Source organism: Coenobita brevimanus, chromosome 51 (assembly GCF_032717465.1).
Source record: "Coenobita brevimanus isolate Jiangsu-jjx chromosome 51, ASM3271746v2, whole genome shotgun sequence".
Classification (NCBI taxonomy): domain Eukaryota; kingdom Metazoa; phylum Arthropoda; class Malacostraca; order Decapoda; family Coenobitidae; genus Coenobita; species Coenobita brevimanus.
The window spans coordinates 40179491-40199187 of NC_137004.1; positions in this window are offsets into that span (position 1 = coordinate 40179491).

Consider the following 19697-nt stretch of genomic DNA (forward strand, 5'->3'; position numbering starts at 1 on the left):
TTTCATTTAATCTCTTCTTCCTCTTGCAACCCCTTCCTTCCCATCAAATTCTGCTGTACACGGCCGAGGTTTTCTTGTCTCGTTTTTCTTGCATCTCCCCATCTTATCCTTCTCCCGTCACTGAATTTTATTTCCATCTTTTTAGCGACGCCGAAAGTATAGCATCTGCGAAAGAGTGTATCCTGTGTATGTATATATGTATGAGTAGGGTATAAATATGCATGAATGTATGTAATGAATGTGTATCTGTAGTAAAAAAAAAAATATTTCATGAATGCTTGACCCGATATGAAATAAAAACTGGTACAGATTAATCAAAGGTTAAGGTCACCGATCGAGGCCATACTTCAGAGGATGGAGTTATCTCGTGAATCTCCGATCCGATTTGAACCAAACTTTACACAAACTTTGCGTGTGAGAATAGGAAGAACTGAATCGATTTTGGTGCCGATCCATCGAAAGTCAAAGTCACAATTCAAGGTCAAGGCTCGGGTCCGGGGTAGTTGTGTTCTATGAGCGCTTTTGATCGTTCTTCGTTTGTCCAGTTCATTTGTTCTATATGTGGACTTTTTTTTTTTTTTTTTTTTTTTTTTTGGTATCGTCCCCTTTTCCCCGATTTTTCCCTTTTCTTCTTCTTTTGCCATCCTTCTCATTCAATTAGTCCTTTATCTACACCCCCTCCCTTCCCCTCGTCTATCCCTCTTTCTTGCTCCCCTCCAGACGAGTTTCTCTCCTCGTCCTCTCTTCCTGTAGCTCCCCGTTTTAGCCTACTTTCACCTCCTACCTTATTCCTTTCATCCTCTCCCAATCCCTCTTCCCCTTAGCAGACCCCTTTCCTGTTCCACTTCTCTGCTTCCGTCCAATTATCCTATGGACGAGGTTTCTTTGCCTTGGTCTTTATCCCTCTTTCATCCTTGTCCCCATTAATTTTCCTATCCTCCCCTTCTCGCCTATCCCCCTTTCTTTTCCTACTCTCATATTTTCTCACCCAGTTATTTATCTTCTCTTTTCCTTCACTTTCCCATTTTCTCCCTTCTCCCTCTCCCCATTCATTTAAATGCTTTCTTTCCCTTCTCGCCCATCTCCTTTTCCTGTCCTACTCTCGCATTTTCCCATCCAATTTCTTACCTTCTCTTTTCCTTAACTTTCCGGTTCTCTCTCTCTCTCTCATCCCCAATCTCGTTCATCTAATCCTTCTTCCCTTTCTTTCAGTCCGTCTTATCTCGTCTTAACAGCTTTACGCATTTAATTATTTTACCTGTTTCCTTTACCTCTCCATTTTCTCCCTCTCATGCCTTCTTTCTCCGTCCTTCGTCTCGCCTCTCACTCACTCAGCTCTTTCCCCCTGTCTTTCCATCGACTGGTCTGCCTTTTGATCTATACTTAAAGTTAGTCCCCATGTTTCTTACCTTCTCTTATCCCTTAACACCCCATTCACTCACTCTCACTTCTTCTCACAGTTATAATCTCTCTCTCTCTCTCTCTCTCTCTCTCACGAACTAGTTTCTTGCCCTCTTCTGTTTTCTCTGCCTCCTCACTTTCTCCCTCTCATTCCCTCTTTCGTCTCCCCTCTTATACATTTACTCCCCTTCCGTCAATTCGTCTGGCTGGCGTTCAGTTCCTCCCCGGGCTGATACTGACCAATATCCTGTCATTTGCCTGCACTTCCTCCTCTCCTTGCCTCGTTCACCTGCCAATCAATGAAGCTCCTAACTTAGTATCTAACCTAACCTAACCTAACCTAACCCAGCCCAATCCAACCAAATGTAAAATAATCTAAACTTACCTAACTTGACCTAAGCTAACCTAGTCCAGCCTAACTCAACTCAACCCATCCTGACCTAATTTCGTTCATTTGCCTATCAATGCTGTATTAACCCAACCCAACCCAATCCAATCCGACTGAACCTAACCTAACCTAAACTAAACTAACCTAACCTGACTAAACCTGGCCCATCCCACACCTGACTAACTTAACCTAACATCGTCCACCTGTCCATTAACTGCACCCTCACCTAACCCTCAGCTGCAAATGGATCTTACTTCCTGCTCTCGCTGTGCTGGATGTTTGATTACTGCATTTAGTCCTTACAATTATCGACTTGGTCATGTGTGATCCAGGAGGGGGACGCCTTCACGTGGTGGGACCGATATGATAGGGTGAGTTCGCTACCTGGTCATACACAGGTCCCTCAGTTCCATTCCAGTCCCCACAAAGAAGGATGGTTGATTACAGAAGGATAACTTTAGCCTGCAGTCCACTGGGTTCACATTTTGATGAGCCTGGGATTGCAACTACTACTACTACTACTATAGGTCGCTTACTCTAGCATGCTAAAGATCCCTAACCTCTTTCAGCTCAGTTGATGGCCAAGTGTAGTTAGACTGGAAGGTTGATTTTGAGTAGTAACCAAGGAGACTCATTCCTACCATATAAATAGGGTTCTCGAATATCATGCAACCACGACACAGGATTCGTTCTGGGAGTGGCCTAGTTATGTCAGATGAAGACAAACCAATTATAATTTTATTACCGGTACATCCCCAGACAATTTTAATAAGAGAAGCACCCTATTAGTGTAAGGGTTAATGAAGGCTATTTCTAACCCCTGCAGTTTAGAATGTCTTGCCTACTATGAATAAACAGTCTGGACACAGTAGGAATAAAAGCAAAATCTGTCATCGTACTGAATGGGTCTAACGCTGAGAGAGAGAGAGAGAGAGAGAGAGAGAGAGAGAGAGAGAGACTGAAAAACCGGGGTTACTGATCTTACTCCTACAATGTGAACCAACTGTCCTGTTTCAAAGAATGCCAGCTTCCGCGTACATAAACTCTTAACAATATATGTAATGCATTAAAATCAGGAAGAGATGGGCTGGAGAGGATGGAGAGTAAGCCAGGGTGACTGACCTTACCTAAATAATTGCTAACCTCTTGTAATGGATGCTAATTTGATTGCACACACAAATTCACTGACATCGAATGCACTTAATTGGGGGGATGATGGAATGCAGGGGGGAGAGAGTAAACAGGGGGTGATTGATCCAAATGACACTGTTTGACCCTACCATATTCTCCTCAGCTTAACTTGGCCCAGATTTTCGCCTTTCTGCAGCTTATTTCACGCAGCTTAGTGGCAGTACACCTTAACTTGGCCCAGATTTTAGTCCTTCTGCTGCTTTTTTCACGTAGCTCAATGGCAGAAAGAGACACTGTTACGGATTCACACTTTCTTAAAACTAACATCACATTTTAGTGTCAATCTCTTCCTACAACTCGGGATTCAAAATGGAGATAGGGCAATTTTAGACAGAGTTAGAGTGACAGAGGTATAATTTTACTTCCTTCACTCCACTGACGAATTTCTTAACTATATCTAGCTCCTTCAAGACGATTATAAGATTTTTCGAAGATCAATCGTAGTACCAAGGTTACAAACAGACTCCACTAACACCTTTACAACCTGATTTCCCTCCCTTAGCTAAATAAAATCGTCTGTAGGTAGCACGAAAAAAGTAATAAGGTCATCGGATTGAAGGAATTAAAAGATCAACCCACTTTCCCGGGAGAACGCACGCCATGAAACTGAAACAACACGATTAATACGTCGGAAATTAACATAGGAAGTTTCAGAGTCATGGATTCTCTCTCTCTCTCTCTCTCTCTCACACACACACACACACACACACACACACACACACACAAACATTATCAATGTAACAACGTCAGTGGGGCTAAACTCCACACTTCCGCGTTCTGGCAGTGTGACCTTTCAATAAAATCCTCAAATATTAACAGGAATGATACCAAATATAATTCTTGTTATTGGAAGACTAACTCATTCACCTCAGAAGTGCCCTCTTGACGTCAAAGGTTCGGGAAGAGTCTACAATACCTTTTAACGATGAGAAAAGTCTTAATATCTAAACGCTTGTTATTGTCTGATGATTATATTCAATTTATTAGCTGGCGAGGGAAGCCTTCATGTGGTGGCGTTGATATGACCGGGCGGTGCAGCTGCCCGGTTGTACAAACGTCCCTCAAGCCCCTGCCTATCCCCTGAAAGGAGGAGGGTGGACTGCAGAAGAGGGGCAACTTTTGTTCCCAGTCCATCGTGTTCACGTTCAGATGAGCCAAGGATTGTAATTACCACTACTTCTACTGCACTATTACTACTACTACTACTAGTAATAGAATTACTCTCTTCTCGTCAACAGTATAACAAGAAAAATCTCAACTAATCAGTCTTGCAACGAACAGAAGATTTTATTCAGCCTGGTAGTGGGTGTCCGTTGTCAGAACGATAAATTTTGTGGATTAATATTCCCATTATTAGGATTACTGTATTAGCATATCCATTATAGGGATTACTGTACTAATACACCCACTATAGGGACTACTATAGAGAGTTCTGAGGTCAAATACGTTCAAGGCCGAGCGGTTCTCAAGGTACACACATACGAAGATTAGGTGACTTACACAACGACAGAGGGGAGAGAGGAGGAGGAGGGGATATAGGTGGGGAAACAGGAGGAGAGAGAGGGCTGGAGGGGAGAGGGACCTCCCCAAAACACCTCCCCCCCTACTCTCTCTCTCTCCACTTAACATTTCCTCTTTAGCTTTCGGCTTTTATTAAACCTCCAACTAATCACTAGACGCTCCGCCCAAAATCCCCCCCCCCCATTCTCTCTCTCTCCCTCTCTCTCAGATTTCCACTTACACTCACTCTTTAGTTTTTCGATTATTTTTTTGTTCCACCTCACTACTATAACGCTCTCTCTCTCTCTCTCTCTCTCTCTCTCTCTCTCACTGTGTATCAAATGGCGAGGTTCCTTCCGGGGTCGCAGGGTGTAAACTCAGATTTCTGAAGACGTCAATCATGTTTCTTCATTAGTCTCTCTCTCTCTCTCTCTCTCTCTCTCTCTCTCCGCCTATCTTCTTCTCTCACTCTTCCCGTTTGTCTTTCACACTCGTTACTTCTGTCTGCTTCTCTCTTTTTTTCTATTATTTATTATTCTCTTTATTTTCTGCCTCCCCTAACTCTCTCTCTCTCTCTCATACGTCTCCTGGCCTCTTTAGAACGCCTCTCTCCATCTCCACTGCCTTCACATTTCTTCCCAACCTCGAACCGTCGTCTCTCTCTTTCTTTTCTTTTTTTTCTTCACTTACTTTCTTACTAATTACTTACTTTCTTACGCCATTTTGAACCCTGTACATTACGATTGAGTATTTTTTCATTAAACTTGTCTAACTACACACACACACACACACACACACACACACACACACACACACAATTTACAAAAACACTACACTCCAACTACATCATTATCATCACATCATCACCATCATCACATCATCATCATCACCCTAGTTCTAAGGCAGAACCACCACAAAGGAGCGTAAAGTCTGTTTCATCTATAACACTAAAATTATCTTTCTTCATCCTTCCTCCTCCTCCTCCTCCTGCTCCTCCTCCCAGTCTCATAACATATTCATATGATTACCTTTATGCTCATCCAATCTTCGCCATTATTACCGTCTGTAGGCTTTACTTATTACCTCTTATTCTCTTCCTCTTGCTCCTATTTTTCTCCTCCTCTTCCTCCTCTTATTATCCTCCTCCTCTTCCTCCTCTTATTATCCTCCTCCTCCTCCTCTTGCTTTTTTTCTTATCAATTGCCTCCTGCTTGTCTCATTTTTTTTTTTTTTTTTTTTTTTGGGGGGGGCTCTTATTGCCCTCCCCATCCTCCTCCACTTATTATCCTCTTCTTCCTCCTACAATCCCTTCTTTTCTCCTCTTTATTTTCCTTTTTTTTTCCTCGTCGTATAATCTTCCTCCCTTCTGTCTTTCTTTTTTCTTTCTTCCTTTCTCCTCCTCCTCACCCTTCTTCCTTCCTTTTCTTAAGCTGATCGCATAATTAGACTTTCCGTAAGCGTTCATTTACATGTTATTTCGTTTATACCTTTGTCTTTCCCTTATATAATCCTTCTTGTTCCTGAGTTACCATTATCATTATTATTATTATTATTATTATTATGAACAGCATACTACTACTACTACTGCTGCTGCTGCTATTACTACCACCGCCACTATTATGATTATTATTGTTAATCTCATCCTCTCCATTGCACCACATTCTTCTCTTCAACACAGCATCATCCCCATCCTTTGCACGTTGGTATCTGTTCCTTCAGTATACCACAGACACTTCCATTTGCACCACAGTCCTCTCTCCTCTACACCAAAACCTTATGGATATGTAGATGATCCAGTGTGACGAGTAGAAGTGTTGGGTGGAAGAGACAGGTTAGTGTTTGAATGCTTTTTTTCCCTAACATTTCGAGTCACACAGAACCAAACCCTCACAAGATGGGTTCTGTATAGCCCGAAATGTTGGAGAAAATAAAGAAATCAAGCTCTAACCTGTGTCTCTCTACCACCCAACATTTCCTTATGGATATATTTATGCTCCAGCCACATACACATCTTTGTAACTCTATCTACTCTACATCTTCACAGCCTTAGCTTCATCTCGATTTTACACATATCTTTATATTCCTTTTTAATATACACAGTTACACTACACTCTCATCAATGAATTTAAGCTCAATATTTCATTTCGTCAGCTTGTCCTCCGCACAAAACAAAAACGCACAGAAATATAAAGAAAAAAAATGTCATTCCCATATTCTCCCCTGCAGAGAGTAGGGGTCCTAGGCTAGGCTCCCTTAGTCAGGAATATTTAAGGGTAAGTGTCCAACCTACGTCCCTGGCAGAGTCTTACAAGATATAAAAATCTCCGGCTCTCTCTAGTACTCGAACCCTCGACCATAAGCTTCACTGTGTTCAGACTCAGAGCTCTATCAACAGCACCACCACCACTTGAGAGAGAGAGAGAGAGAGAAACACTTCCCAGAAATCCATCTCCACAAAGTCACCAGTCCCCACCATGATGATTATACACACAGACTCCCCTATCATTAACACAAGCAGAGTAATTAGCACATCATTACAGGTCATTCCCGCCGTCCTGTACCTGGCTCAATTAAAACAGTGTCGCCATAATTGACACAAATGACACCCAACACGACCCACCTTCAAGAACGTAGGGCCGTCGTATTGTCTTTTTCTGCCACTGAAAGATGGAAAGTATGTTGCAAAGGAGCGAGAGGTCCGTCAGGTGGGTGAGATATCTTCCTTCTATCTATCTTTAACTACCTGTCTATCTATCTAACTACCCATTTCGAACTGTTTAATCTGTCTGTCTATTTGTTATCTATCTATCTTTGGTCACATGATAATCCAGGTGGGGATGGCCACAACCCAATCGCCTCCATGTCACCTGTCCCCACCATCACGCCGCCCACCTTTCAACTTATATCCCCCCTCACCTCTCCCGCCGTCCTGTCCCTAGCTCAATTAAACCACACTGCCTCCATAATTGCCACAAATGACCCCAACTCGACCCAGCCTGTGTTGTGGTGGGAGTCGCCCGGAAAATGTAGTTTGCCGAGGAAGAGTTTATGGAAATGAGGCCCTAGTGACGAAGGGTGAATGTGTGGGGTGATGCGCTGATGTGGGAGGTCAGACTGTGATGCCTGGAAAGAGAGGGGAGAGGAAAGGTGAGGAAAGGAGAAGAGAGGAGAGGAAAGGAGACGAAACGAGAAAGGAGAGGAGAGGAGAGGAGCTAGGTAAGGGGAAGAGGAGATATGGAGGTAGTAGGCATGAAAGGAGAGAAGAGACTAAGAATAGAAAAGAGAAGGGAAAAGAACAGGAAAGGAAATAAAAGATATTAGAAGACATCACAAAAAAGATGGGGAGACAATAAAGAAAAGAAGAAGAGAGAAGAGGAACGGAGAGAAGAGAGGAGAGGAGAGGAGAGGAAAAGAAGATAAGAGTGACAGAGTAAGATTGAAAGATACAGTAAATACCACATGGTTTGTATTAAGGAAACAAGGAGGACAAGTGAACGAGGCCACCTGATGAAGAGAAAAGAGAAAGACGGAGGAACAAAAAATAAAAATGAAAAACGGAAAGAGATAAAGAAAAGACAATATAAAAGAAGAGAAAAAAGAAACGGAGAGAGGGAAAAACTGAAAGAAAGGAGGAAAAGAAAGACAAGAGGAAAGAAAGAAGGGGGATGAACAAACAAGAGAGAGAGTCGGAAAAAAAGGAGAAAAAGCAAAGACGAGAGAAAAAAGAGAGGAGAAAGAAAGAACAGAGAGAGAGAGAGAGAGAGAGAGAGAGAGAGACGACGGAAGGTAAATAAGATCTGACATGGTTTGTGGTGACGCGGTGACGTTGACTGTCGGGAGAGGTCGAGGTAGAAAAGAGAAGAGAGAAGAAGAGAGAAGAGAGAGAGGAGGAGAGAAGAAGAGAGAAGAGGTGAGAGGAAGACAGAGAAGGAGAGAGGAAGAGAGAAGAGGATAAAAAGATAAAACTGAAAAGACGGTAAATGAAAACAGAGGAGAGGAGGAAAAAACAAGAAGATAAATGGGGGAATCGCAGGAAAAAAAGAAAAAAGGAAGGGCATAAGAAGGAGAAAAGGAAAATAGAAGTGAGGAGATAGGAAGAAGAGAAGGCAAGAGAAGATACGAAAAGAAAAAGAAATAAGAAAAGGAGGATGAGAAAGGTGAGAGCTAGAGTGACAGACGATGGAGGGTAAATACATCCAGACAAGGTTGTGGTGACGCTGACGTGGCGAGGCGGAAGAGGTTGAGGTAGGGAAGAGAGGGGAAGAGAAGAGAAAAATATGAGAAGAGGAGGGGAAAGGAGAGCAAAGCGGAAGAGAGATGAAAAGAGAGAGGAGAAAAGAGAAGAAAGGAGGAGTGGTGAGGAGAGGAGAGGGGAGAAGAAGAGGGAAGAGAAGAGGAGACGAGAAGTGAAGAGAAAAAGAGGAGAAAAGGGAAGAGGAGAGGAGAGGAGAGGAGAAGGGAAAAGAGAAGATGAGATGGGAGGAAAAAAGAGAAGATGAGAAGGGAGGAGAAATGAGAAGAGAAGAGAGGAAGAGACGAGAGAAGAAAACAGAAGAGCAAAAAGTAAAGAATGGTAGAAGAAATGAGAGAAAAGGACTCGACAGAAATGGGAATGACAGAGAAATGTCGTGTAAAAGTTAAAAAAAGAAAAAGTGGACGAAAAAAAAGGGGATACAGACTATGGGAAATGACAGAAAGGAAGAGAAGAGAAGAGATGAAAAAAGAAGAGAAGAAATGCCAAGAAAAAGAGTAGGAAAAGGAGGTACGTGAGAAAAGAAAAGGAGTGAGAGAGACAACATATATATTCTGATGTGGTTTGGTGTGCCGGGGACTGACATGGTTTTTTGGGGGTGGGGTCAGTCAGAAGAGAAATGAAAAAGAAAAGAAAAATGAAATAAGAGGAACGAAAGAAAAAGGGTGAGATATTTATAAAGAAAGGAAAATGGGGAAGATAATGCGAAAAGATAAGAAAAGATGAAACAAAAAAAATAGGAAAGGACAGTACACGAAACCAAGAAAAAAAATTAATATAAAAGAAATAGGAAAATAAAGGGAAGATGTGAAGAGTACAACACAAAAAAGAAGTAAAAAGGGAGGAGAGAGAGAGAGAGAGAGAGAGAGAGAGAGAGAGAGAGAGAGAGAGAGAGAGAGAGAGATTCTTCTATACTGCCACCAGTTCTATTCCCAGTTCATCCTCTTTCGCTGTCATCACTCCAATCCCCTCCCAAAATTGTAAGCCTCTCATCGTCGGGGCAACTCTAGTATTCTATTTCCTACTCACGCCACACTATTTCAAGCTGACACCCTCCTCCCCCACACACTCATTTTCCGATCCCCACACACCTATCTTCTCCCCACACTCATCTCCCCATCCCCACACTCTCATCCCCCCAACCCTCCTCTCGAATCTGTTAGCCAGTCTCCTCTCGCCACTAGCCACCTTCGCTTCCGGTTTACGTTAACATATCAAGTGGTGCCCCAGGTGAGGGTGCGACGCCCCCCATTAATCCTCCCTCCCTCTCTCTCTCTCTCTCAAACACACACACACACCCAGCGTTCGTATTCAGCACACGTATCCAGGTAACATCAAAGGGAGTGTCCTAACAACTCCCAGCACTCCATCTAAGGATAGACCCACCTGAAGCACTAACTCATCTAAATCTGCTAGTTTCCACTCACTCAAGGGCGTATTCTTCGTTCTTACTGGCCTGAGACCGTTTCTGGCACATCTTCCTTACCAGTATATTTCTTTACAATCGTAGGGATTCTCTCATATACTGTTTTCACCTTACGTAAGAAACACTATCGCACAATTATTTTCTTGCCGATTTTATGTATTTAGACACAGAAGAAAGAATTTAAAACTAAAAGCCTGCTAAATCTAAAACTGAGAGCCTGCAAGACGCGTTCTTTACGGTAAAAATTAACAAGAAACAAAGCCAAATTAAATATCTGTTTATTCTGAGATGCCTGGTTATGCTACACTCAACAGGCAGATCAGAGGCAGTAAGAGAGAGACAAACTGAAAAATACAGTTCCAACGCTAAACAATATTATACATGAAGGGCTGGGAGTACCGGCTGACTCTGGCACTGGAGCTGGACAGGAGAGGAGTGAGGGTGCGTAGCTACACGGGGGTGCTGCATCCCCGCCGTAATGGGGTAGGAATGAAAGCAGAGTTAAGAACAGTGGCATTAAGAGTATCGATGAAGGGAATAATCTCACGGTCGGAACTATGTCGATGACGGCACTAATCCCAAACTAATCTCGTGGTCGGAACTAATCTCACGGTTGGAACTAATCTCACAGCCTTAGCTAGTCTCACAGTCGGAACTAATCTCACGTCCGGAACTTATCTCGAGGTCGGAACTAATCTCTCGGCCGGTACTAATCTCACGGTCGGAACTCATCTCACGGCTGGAATTAATGTCATGGTCGGAACTAATACATTATTTACATTACACAGAACTGTACGTGTTTTTATATACACATGGTGTTACATGCAAATAAAAAAATCCTACACATTTGCACATCCAGTGATAATCAACGAGGGTGAGGAAAACTGATAAGGTTGGAAAATTGATAAGATTAAGGCACCCCCCCCCAAAAAAAAAAAAAAAAAAAAAAAAAAAAACTGCGGCCACACCCTCTGACATTTCATCATTTCCTGCAAAGGTGAAAAATGTCAGGGGTTGATGTCCTTACATAGATTCTGATGTGCTTAGAAATGGATTGGGAAATTACTGGTGTATTAAACCATTGTGGATATAATGTTTTCCACCTATTTTCATACGTCCAGAAAATTATGTGAAAAAAAGAAAAGAAAATCACAGCTTTCTGAATTTACTTGTGTTTTGGATTTCTCTACATTTTCCAAAGCTTTGAAAACTGCATTATTAAAATAAATGAAAAATGGCATTCTGGAGTTATCCGTCGTTACCAGCTTGCTTTGTATCTTGGCATGCAGAGAAAAATAAACACACACACACACACACACACACACACACACACACACACACACACACACACACACACACACATTTGTACTTTATACTGTATATGTCTTTGATAATTCTTAGTCACAAGGCCTCTGGGATAAAAAGTCCAATTCTGTTCAGTTTCGTAGTCACAGTACGTTCAATATTTTCAGGCAGATGTAGTAAAATTGAAGTGTTGGTGCCGTAGATTTCCACCTTGGCCATTAACTACAAACTTTTATCGAGATATTAAAATTATTCTTTTACATACTCGCATATGTTTGCAATCTGTAAGTTCCAATGACGACATACAAATTCAATCACACACGCACAAACACGGCCATCACAACAGCTCAAGTTTCCCAAGCATTACTCTTTCTCCAGACATCCTTTTCTCAATCGAACTCGCCAGTATGAGGAACGAGTAAATTCTGACGACAAGAGTATGAGGCTAGAATACATGATAATCTGAGGGAAGGCAGTAGAATATGACGCTAAAATACACAATAATCTGACGGACAATACTTGAAATACATCCCTTCCATTTCAGCAGTCAGTGTGGAGATTCAAGATTGTGAGGCTTAAATTATTTCTCGCTGCCAACACACACACAGAGGTATCCCAAAGTCGGCATTTCCGGCATTGCATTATCCGCGCAGACAACGCCAGTACCGGTACATGAATAATGAGTCCAGGCTGAGTGGATAGCAAGAATGGAGTGCGGTGTGCCCTTATTTTGTGGTATGACAGTATAGAAGCATTTATTCTCTCTGTCACTCTTCTATTTTCTGTCTGTATTTGTCTACATGCTTGCCTGTCTGCCGTCTCTCTCTCTCTCTCTCTCTTTCACACACACACACACACACACACACACACACACACACACACACACACACACACACACACACACACACGTACAAAGACATGCACAGAAATACAGAGTTACATACCACACAAACACAAATGCGGACACTTTCACACAGTAGCACCCCCCTCTCTCTCTCTCTCTCTCTCTCTCTCTCTCTCTCTCTCTCCCCAAAAGGGACAGTATACACAAACACCACACAACCTTAGTGACCGTGGGAACTGTGACAAGTGGAGTAGGCCACTGGAGGGGGAGGAAGGGGAAGGTCAGGAGGGGGAGGGGGAGGAAGAGGAAAGGGAAATGAGTCAATGGGTTTAAGGGAAGATGGGGGAGTACTGAACCCTTTGATGGTCGGGATAACTCTACATCGGTCTTGTATTCTTGCTAATGATGTACTGTGCTATTTAATATGGCCAATTAAGTCATAGAAGCTTGAGTGTTGATATGGGTAGAGCTTTGTAAATGCATATAAAAAGCACAACACACACACACACACACACACACACACACACACACACACACACACACACACACACACACACACACCACAGCTCCCACTCAACTCTCATGCCGATATTCAATCATTCAAACGCAATAGTAACGAGGACACAAACTCTCTCTCTCTCTCTCTCTCTCTCTCTCTCTCTCTCTCTCTCTCTCTCTCTCTCTCTCTCTCAGCATCAAAAGAACCTGCCGTTTTCCTTTCGTCCAAGAGAACCCTAGCCGAACCACGAGGCAAGCCGATAAAAACCCGGCGAAAAACTCCTGGGTGTGAGCTGAACCAAAACATGTTGTTGGGGCCACTCGAAGGAAATGCCTCCAGGGTCAGAAAGAACTTTGGATCTGAGAGTGGGGCGCCTTCACGTGGTGGCACTTCCAGGGAAATGTCAAAGGTGTTAGCGTTACCTTTGATGCCGTGGGTGACACTTAGAGGGCGTGCTGAAGCGGGACGCCTTCACGTGGTGGCACTTCAAGGTAAATGTCAAGGGTGTTGGCGATTGGTTTGATCCAGGTGCTGACACTTACGGAATGGATCTGTGAGTCTATACTTTGGTCCTTCCTTTACGTGACACAGGAGCTTTCGTAGCACACTTTTCTTGGCAATTCATTTTCCACCCTAACACTCATCTTTGTGTTATTTACGTTGCTTTGATATCAATATATTTTGCCTCACTCACATAAATGAGCATATTGAAGTGTCACGTGGAAAATAAATCACTAAGGAAGAGGTGTTACGGGAAATCCAAAACAACACTCTTAGAATCCAACTCTTCGAGGCTTAACGATCGTAGTCTCAGCTTTGTGTGTGTGTTTTCTGTGTCCCGGGTGAGCTCAGCTTCATAGGCCGAGCGTTCAGCTGTGTCCAAGCTTTTGTGGGTAAAGTTCTCAGTGTATACGTGTTTCTCTCTCTCTCTTTCTCTCTCTGAGTGTGTGTGTGTGTGTGTGTGTGTGTGTGTGTGTGTGAGAGAGAGAGAGAGAGAGAGAGAGAGAGAGAGGTGGTGGAGCATTGAATGGAAGGGAAGGGGAGAAGGAAAGCAAACAGGTGAAAAGTGAATTGAGAGACGTGACGAAGCACTGGTCCCTTGGGTGTAGTTAGTAGGAAGTGATGTAGGAAATGTGGTAATGGACACACACACACACACATACATACACACACACACACACACACACACACACACACACACACACACACACACACACACACACACACACACGAGCGATTGTACTCAGCCAACCGTAGCAAAGCAGTGCCAAGTAATTTAACCTTTGCATCTCGTGAACACTGATCTCTTCCCCGAACATCTTTCACGCTTTTCCCCTACGTATTTCTACGTGGATCTGCCCTTGATTCCGTCCACTGATATCTACACCAATACACTCCTGGCTTCTATCATTTCCTGCCTTCTCTTTTTATCATCCTTCTTGCCTTCCAACGACTCAAATAATCACAGGTGCCCCATTTTCTGCCACTAGATTACCCTCTCAAGTGAAATGACGTCTTAGTAGCTTCTTTCTTTCCACCACAAGACGACTTCCTTCAGTTCAAGAAAAACCCTCGAAATGAAGGAGTCTAAAGCTGACGTTATCCTTCCCCAAAACACCCTAAGCCGGACTCCATCTGACTCGGCTTATCAGCTCTCTTGTGTCAACTCGTCCTTGACTCCCTCCGCGTTTATCTTGACCAATACATCCCTTGCCTATAAATTCCATGTCGTCCCCTTCTTATCTTATCTGTCTGCTCGCCTGTCTCATGCAAACCCTCATTCATACAACCCCCATTTGTATCATGACTATCTGACCTCCTACCTTGTCCCTGACTCAAAATCCAAAATCTTCTTATTGAAATGAAAACCAAAATCTAAATTATACTTTTAAAATATATGTAGTCGCAGGCCTGATAAAAAAAAAATCTATAGTTATTTCACTTTCACTTGGCTTAGAATTTCGTTCCATCTTATTTGACGTAGCTCAGTGGTAAAGTAAGACAATATTACGGTTCTGCATCCTTTCCACTGCACTTCTTCGTGACCAGTATCATGTTCTACTGTTAATCTCTTGTTACACGTCTGCATTCAAGGTAGAAAGTGGACAGTTTTAGGTCAAGTTGTGTGTGTGTGTGTGTGTGTGTGTGTGTGTGTGTGTGTGTGTGTGAGAGAGAGAGAAAGAGAGAGAAACACTACATTCTACAGGATACCTAACCGCATTCAAAATTCTGGGTCTGGTTATACCACGAAAACCAAAATGTAAATTATGTTTCAAGCGTAAGTGGCCACCAGGTACACACACACACACACACACACACACACACACACACACACACACACACACACACACACACACACACACACATACACACACACACACACACACACACAGAAAAAAGAAAAATCGTGCAACAGACCACCACTCTCTACAGAATTTTTAACCTCCACATTTCCCACTCAAAATTCTGAGTTTGTAATCCAGAGAATAGTAACATTTAAAGAACGTTTCAACATCACTTCTTCAGCACTTTATGCATGAGAGAGAGAGAGAGAGAGAGAGAGAGAGAGAGAGAGAGAGAGAGAGAGAGAGAGAGAGAGAGAGAGAGAGAGAGAGAGAATTAATCCTGTAACTGACTACCGCCCACTAGAGGATAAATGACTGTTCCTCAATCAGAAATACCTGAATCTTTTTCCATCACACACACACACACACACACACACACACACACACACACACACACACACACACACACACACACACACACACACACACAAAGCCAGATTTCTTTTTCAGCTTATATTCCACCACTGGGTAAAAAAGGAAAATGAAATCGACTACCATGATATCGAACCCGATCAAAAAATTTACGCTGATTTTCCCACGAAGCCAAAATCCACGCTACACCTGAATATTTCTTCGCCTTTGGGTAAATCAGATTGTGAGAAAAAAAGAAACAGTCATAATACGAGAACGCACCACTTTCTACAATATATCTGACCAAAGTATATCCGGGCGATGTGGTGGCTAAGTTGGTACGGAGGTGATTTGCTGTCCTAGTGGGCGGGGGTTCGATTTCCGGAAGAGTTAAAGAATTTGAATTTCGTTTAAAATAGACTTTACTGATCTACCACAAGACTCATCAACACGTCTTAAAAACGCCCCCGCTAATACTAATACACCGGTCCTGTATGAGACTGCCCTTGCATGTATTTAATATGAACGGTACGGATTAGCGCTGAAGTGGTGACATGTGGAGGTGTTTGGTACGTAATAGGGCTGTTGGGTCTCAGGGAATGGACTGCCAAACCCATGCCCAAAGTCAGACGCATTAAAAAAAAAAAAAATCGTTAGTTATAATCCTTGGTTTGGGGGGGGGGAGGAAAGCAAGATAAAAAGAAAGTTCATATTACGTTCTAATATCACAATCCTGGGTTTGGTAAAGAAAAAAAAAAAAGACGAAGAAAGAAAAAAGAAAAAAATTCATATTACATTTCAACACTGGGTCGGTCATTGGGTACATAAAAACAAGATGAAAGAGATGAACATTTTTCGCCTCAGAACAGCTCACTTTCTCCAGGTTTCTCTGACCTTCATGTCTCTCATTTAAAATTCCGAGAGTATGCTTGTATCACGAAAGCCAAATTTTAATTACATTTCAACATTTACGCGGCCACTGGGTACATAAAACTGAAAAAAAAAAAAAACATTATAGCGCTAGAACGTACAATTACAGGCAAATAAAACTACTACACAACTCGGTGTTTGGATGGTGTTTTTTTCTCTTTAATGCAAGGAGGAAGGAGCTAAAGGCCCGCAAGACTGTTCCCTCCAAGAAAAAATAAAAACAAAATACCAGAGAGCCAAATTCAAGATGAGCCAAGCCAGAGGTAGTCAAGCTTATTTTTCGCTCGAGAAGAGTCTCCAATTAAAACACAAATGGTTAAAATCAGGTTTGGGGTTGAATTTCTTACGAGTTGGTGCTTCTGAGAGGCTGATATACGAAAATGTTTGTATTTATGCCCAGAAAAATACCGGAATATTATATGAAATTACTATATTATATGAACATCACTAGCCAAACAGTGGGAATGAGGAAGGTTCAGCTATTCACAGTTTTATCACTCATTAAGGTACGAAATACAAAATATCTGGCCGTGAAAAGCAAAATGTAACTTACTTTTCAACAGCTTACTTGCGCACTGGGACATAAAACCTAGAAAACGACGACGGAAAAAAATATATATATAATGCTAGATCGAACCACTCCAGTAAGATAAAAGAAATTCCCTGACCTTTTCGTTCGTCATTCATAATTCTCGGTCTTCTATCCGCGAAACCTGATATTCAAATTACTCGGCCGCTGGGTAGGTAAAACTGTGAAATAAGGACAAAAAAAAAAAAAAAAAATCCTCATAATACTGGGACGAAACAACACAAATATTAAAATCTGTGTCCTGTACCTGTCTCTTTTTTCCCACTGTTGGATTTTTGGATACCTGGATGAGACATACTGTAAAAAAGGAAACAAAAAACATCGCCCACACAAGAGCGACAGTATGCATTTCAGTCCATCATATCATATTCAAAAGCATCCATAAATAATCCGGCGATGAAAGAGGCAGGAAAGGAGATTGGACTTTCGTATCTGACTGCATATGACTGTGGACCTGACCTTCACACGTCCGTCAGGGGGGGGGAAAAAAAAAAGAGGGAAAAAAAAATGTACCTGTTTCCACAAAAAGTCAGAGTTCAACTTACGCTTCACTTTCATTCGGCTGTTGTGAACACTCGTGAGATAAAGTTCCTGTTCACCCCCTATTCCTAGGTGCCGGAGATGGACGCCTTCACGTGGTGGCACCGATATAACCAAGCTGCCCTGCTGTGTGGTTAAGTAAACGTCCCTAAAATCTCTCTCCCTATACCCCGAAAGGAGGACGGTAAACTACAGGAATAGGGCAATTTCAGGCTGCAGTTCACCGGGTTCACATCCAGATAAGCCTGGGGTTGCAACTACTACTACTACTATCCTCTCATCCTATCCCATGCTGGAGAGAAATCGCATCCAAGTTTCAGACCGAGCGAAGATTTGACGTATTTTTCAGTATATTCTTGCTAACTTCAGACGATATTTTTTAGTGGAGGTGGGACTTTTCATGGGGGAGGGGTTAGACGTAGTTCAGGTTAACCCATTCAGTACCAGAGGCTCTCCTACAGATGAATAAAACCGTCTGGACTGAGCCAAGACTTAACCACTAAAAATCTACACGTCACCGGATTCAAGGGGTTAAGGTGATAACGTATTCCGAAGCTTAGGCTACACGAGGGAGAGTTCAAGATAACATTGTTACTCGCGGAAAAAAGAACGGGAAAAAAGAAAAAAGAAAAAAAAGAAAAATACAAAAAACAAAAACAAAAAATGAGAAAACAAATAAAAAAGAAAAAAAGAGAAACGAAGAAACAAAAAGGAGAAAAAAAAGTTCTAAATCACCAAAAACAGGTCTTCGTTCCGTGTCAAACCCTGGCTACGACTTCCTTCAGCCAAGGGTAAGGACAGGGAACCAGCTGAAACCATTACACAGGAGCGCACAACCATGAGCAAAAGTTCTCTGACACTTCTCCATCGATTGAGACAATGGAAGGTGCTACATGAACTATTTTTATGTGATACCATTACAACACGACAAAAAAAGCCTGAGAATGAAGGACACACATGGCAGGCAAATCACAATGCTAGCAGAGGGCGGTTGGCGAACACGAACACACACACACACACACGCGCTTTAACCTTTATTTTACCACTACACAAACAATCTACCAAGAACACGTAGGCTATTCTATCTATCGCGTCCTTCACTCAAAATTTTTAATATAATCTACATCAGGAAAAACTAAATCCTTTATACGTTTAATCTTTCTTTTCTACCCTCCGCATGCAGGTAAAGTTTCTACCGTACCCTGCTTGAAGTATTCCAAGATCGCGTGAAGCTATTATGCCCGAGTGGTTATCTGTTGCAATATTACCCGTGGGCACCGTGGGAGCGCCGGGAATATACGTCAGGGCTCAAGCACAGGGCATCAAAGAGATATGTGTCCGCGACCCGACCATCACAGCGCCAACTTTATGCCTCTAAAAATTTGGGGCTCCTCTTCGCTCCACGGGAAAATTCCTGATTCGGGGTTCGGACGATATTTATTTCTTATATTCGAACTGGGAGAAAAATCGAGCTTCAGTTCTTTGCACCCCTATGCTAGAGATACGGTGGACCTTGTACTGTGTTCCTTTTACAATATTTTTTGTTCAGTTAAAGAGGCTCCCTGGCAAATCTCCCTTACCAGGTTAATTCAACACTAGCATAGGTACCCGGCGTTGTCAGGGTAAAAAGCTACCGGCACTGCCCATCTACGCCCCCCTCCCACCTACACCACACTCACCTGTACCATCCATCCACCTGCACCACTCTCTCATCTATATCACTTACTCATACCCCTACCCACCTACACCACAACCCCGCCTACGCCACTCACCCACTTAATTAAACCACCCCTCACCTACACTACCTACACCAATAACCTCTGTCATGTTAATAATAAACTTAGAATTTGGGAGGAGTGGCTGCGACCCCTTTTGCCCCCGGTTCAATATAGAGACGGATCTTCACTAGTACCATTTTGCCTAAAACCTGGCTGGGATGGAGGTCGGTCTCTGCAAAATTTCGTTTACCGAGGTAAGAAACTGATCGAATTCCTCATCTTCCTCCTATTACATCCCTACACATTCTTTTGTAATGTTATTCTTTTTATTCACACACACCACCATCCCACCTAACCACCAACCTACCTACACCACCCTCCACCTACACCATCCATCAGCCATACTACTCTCATCTAC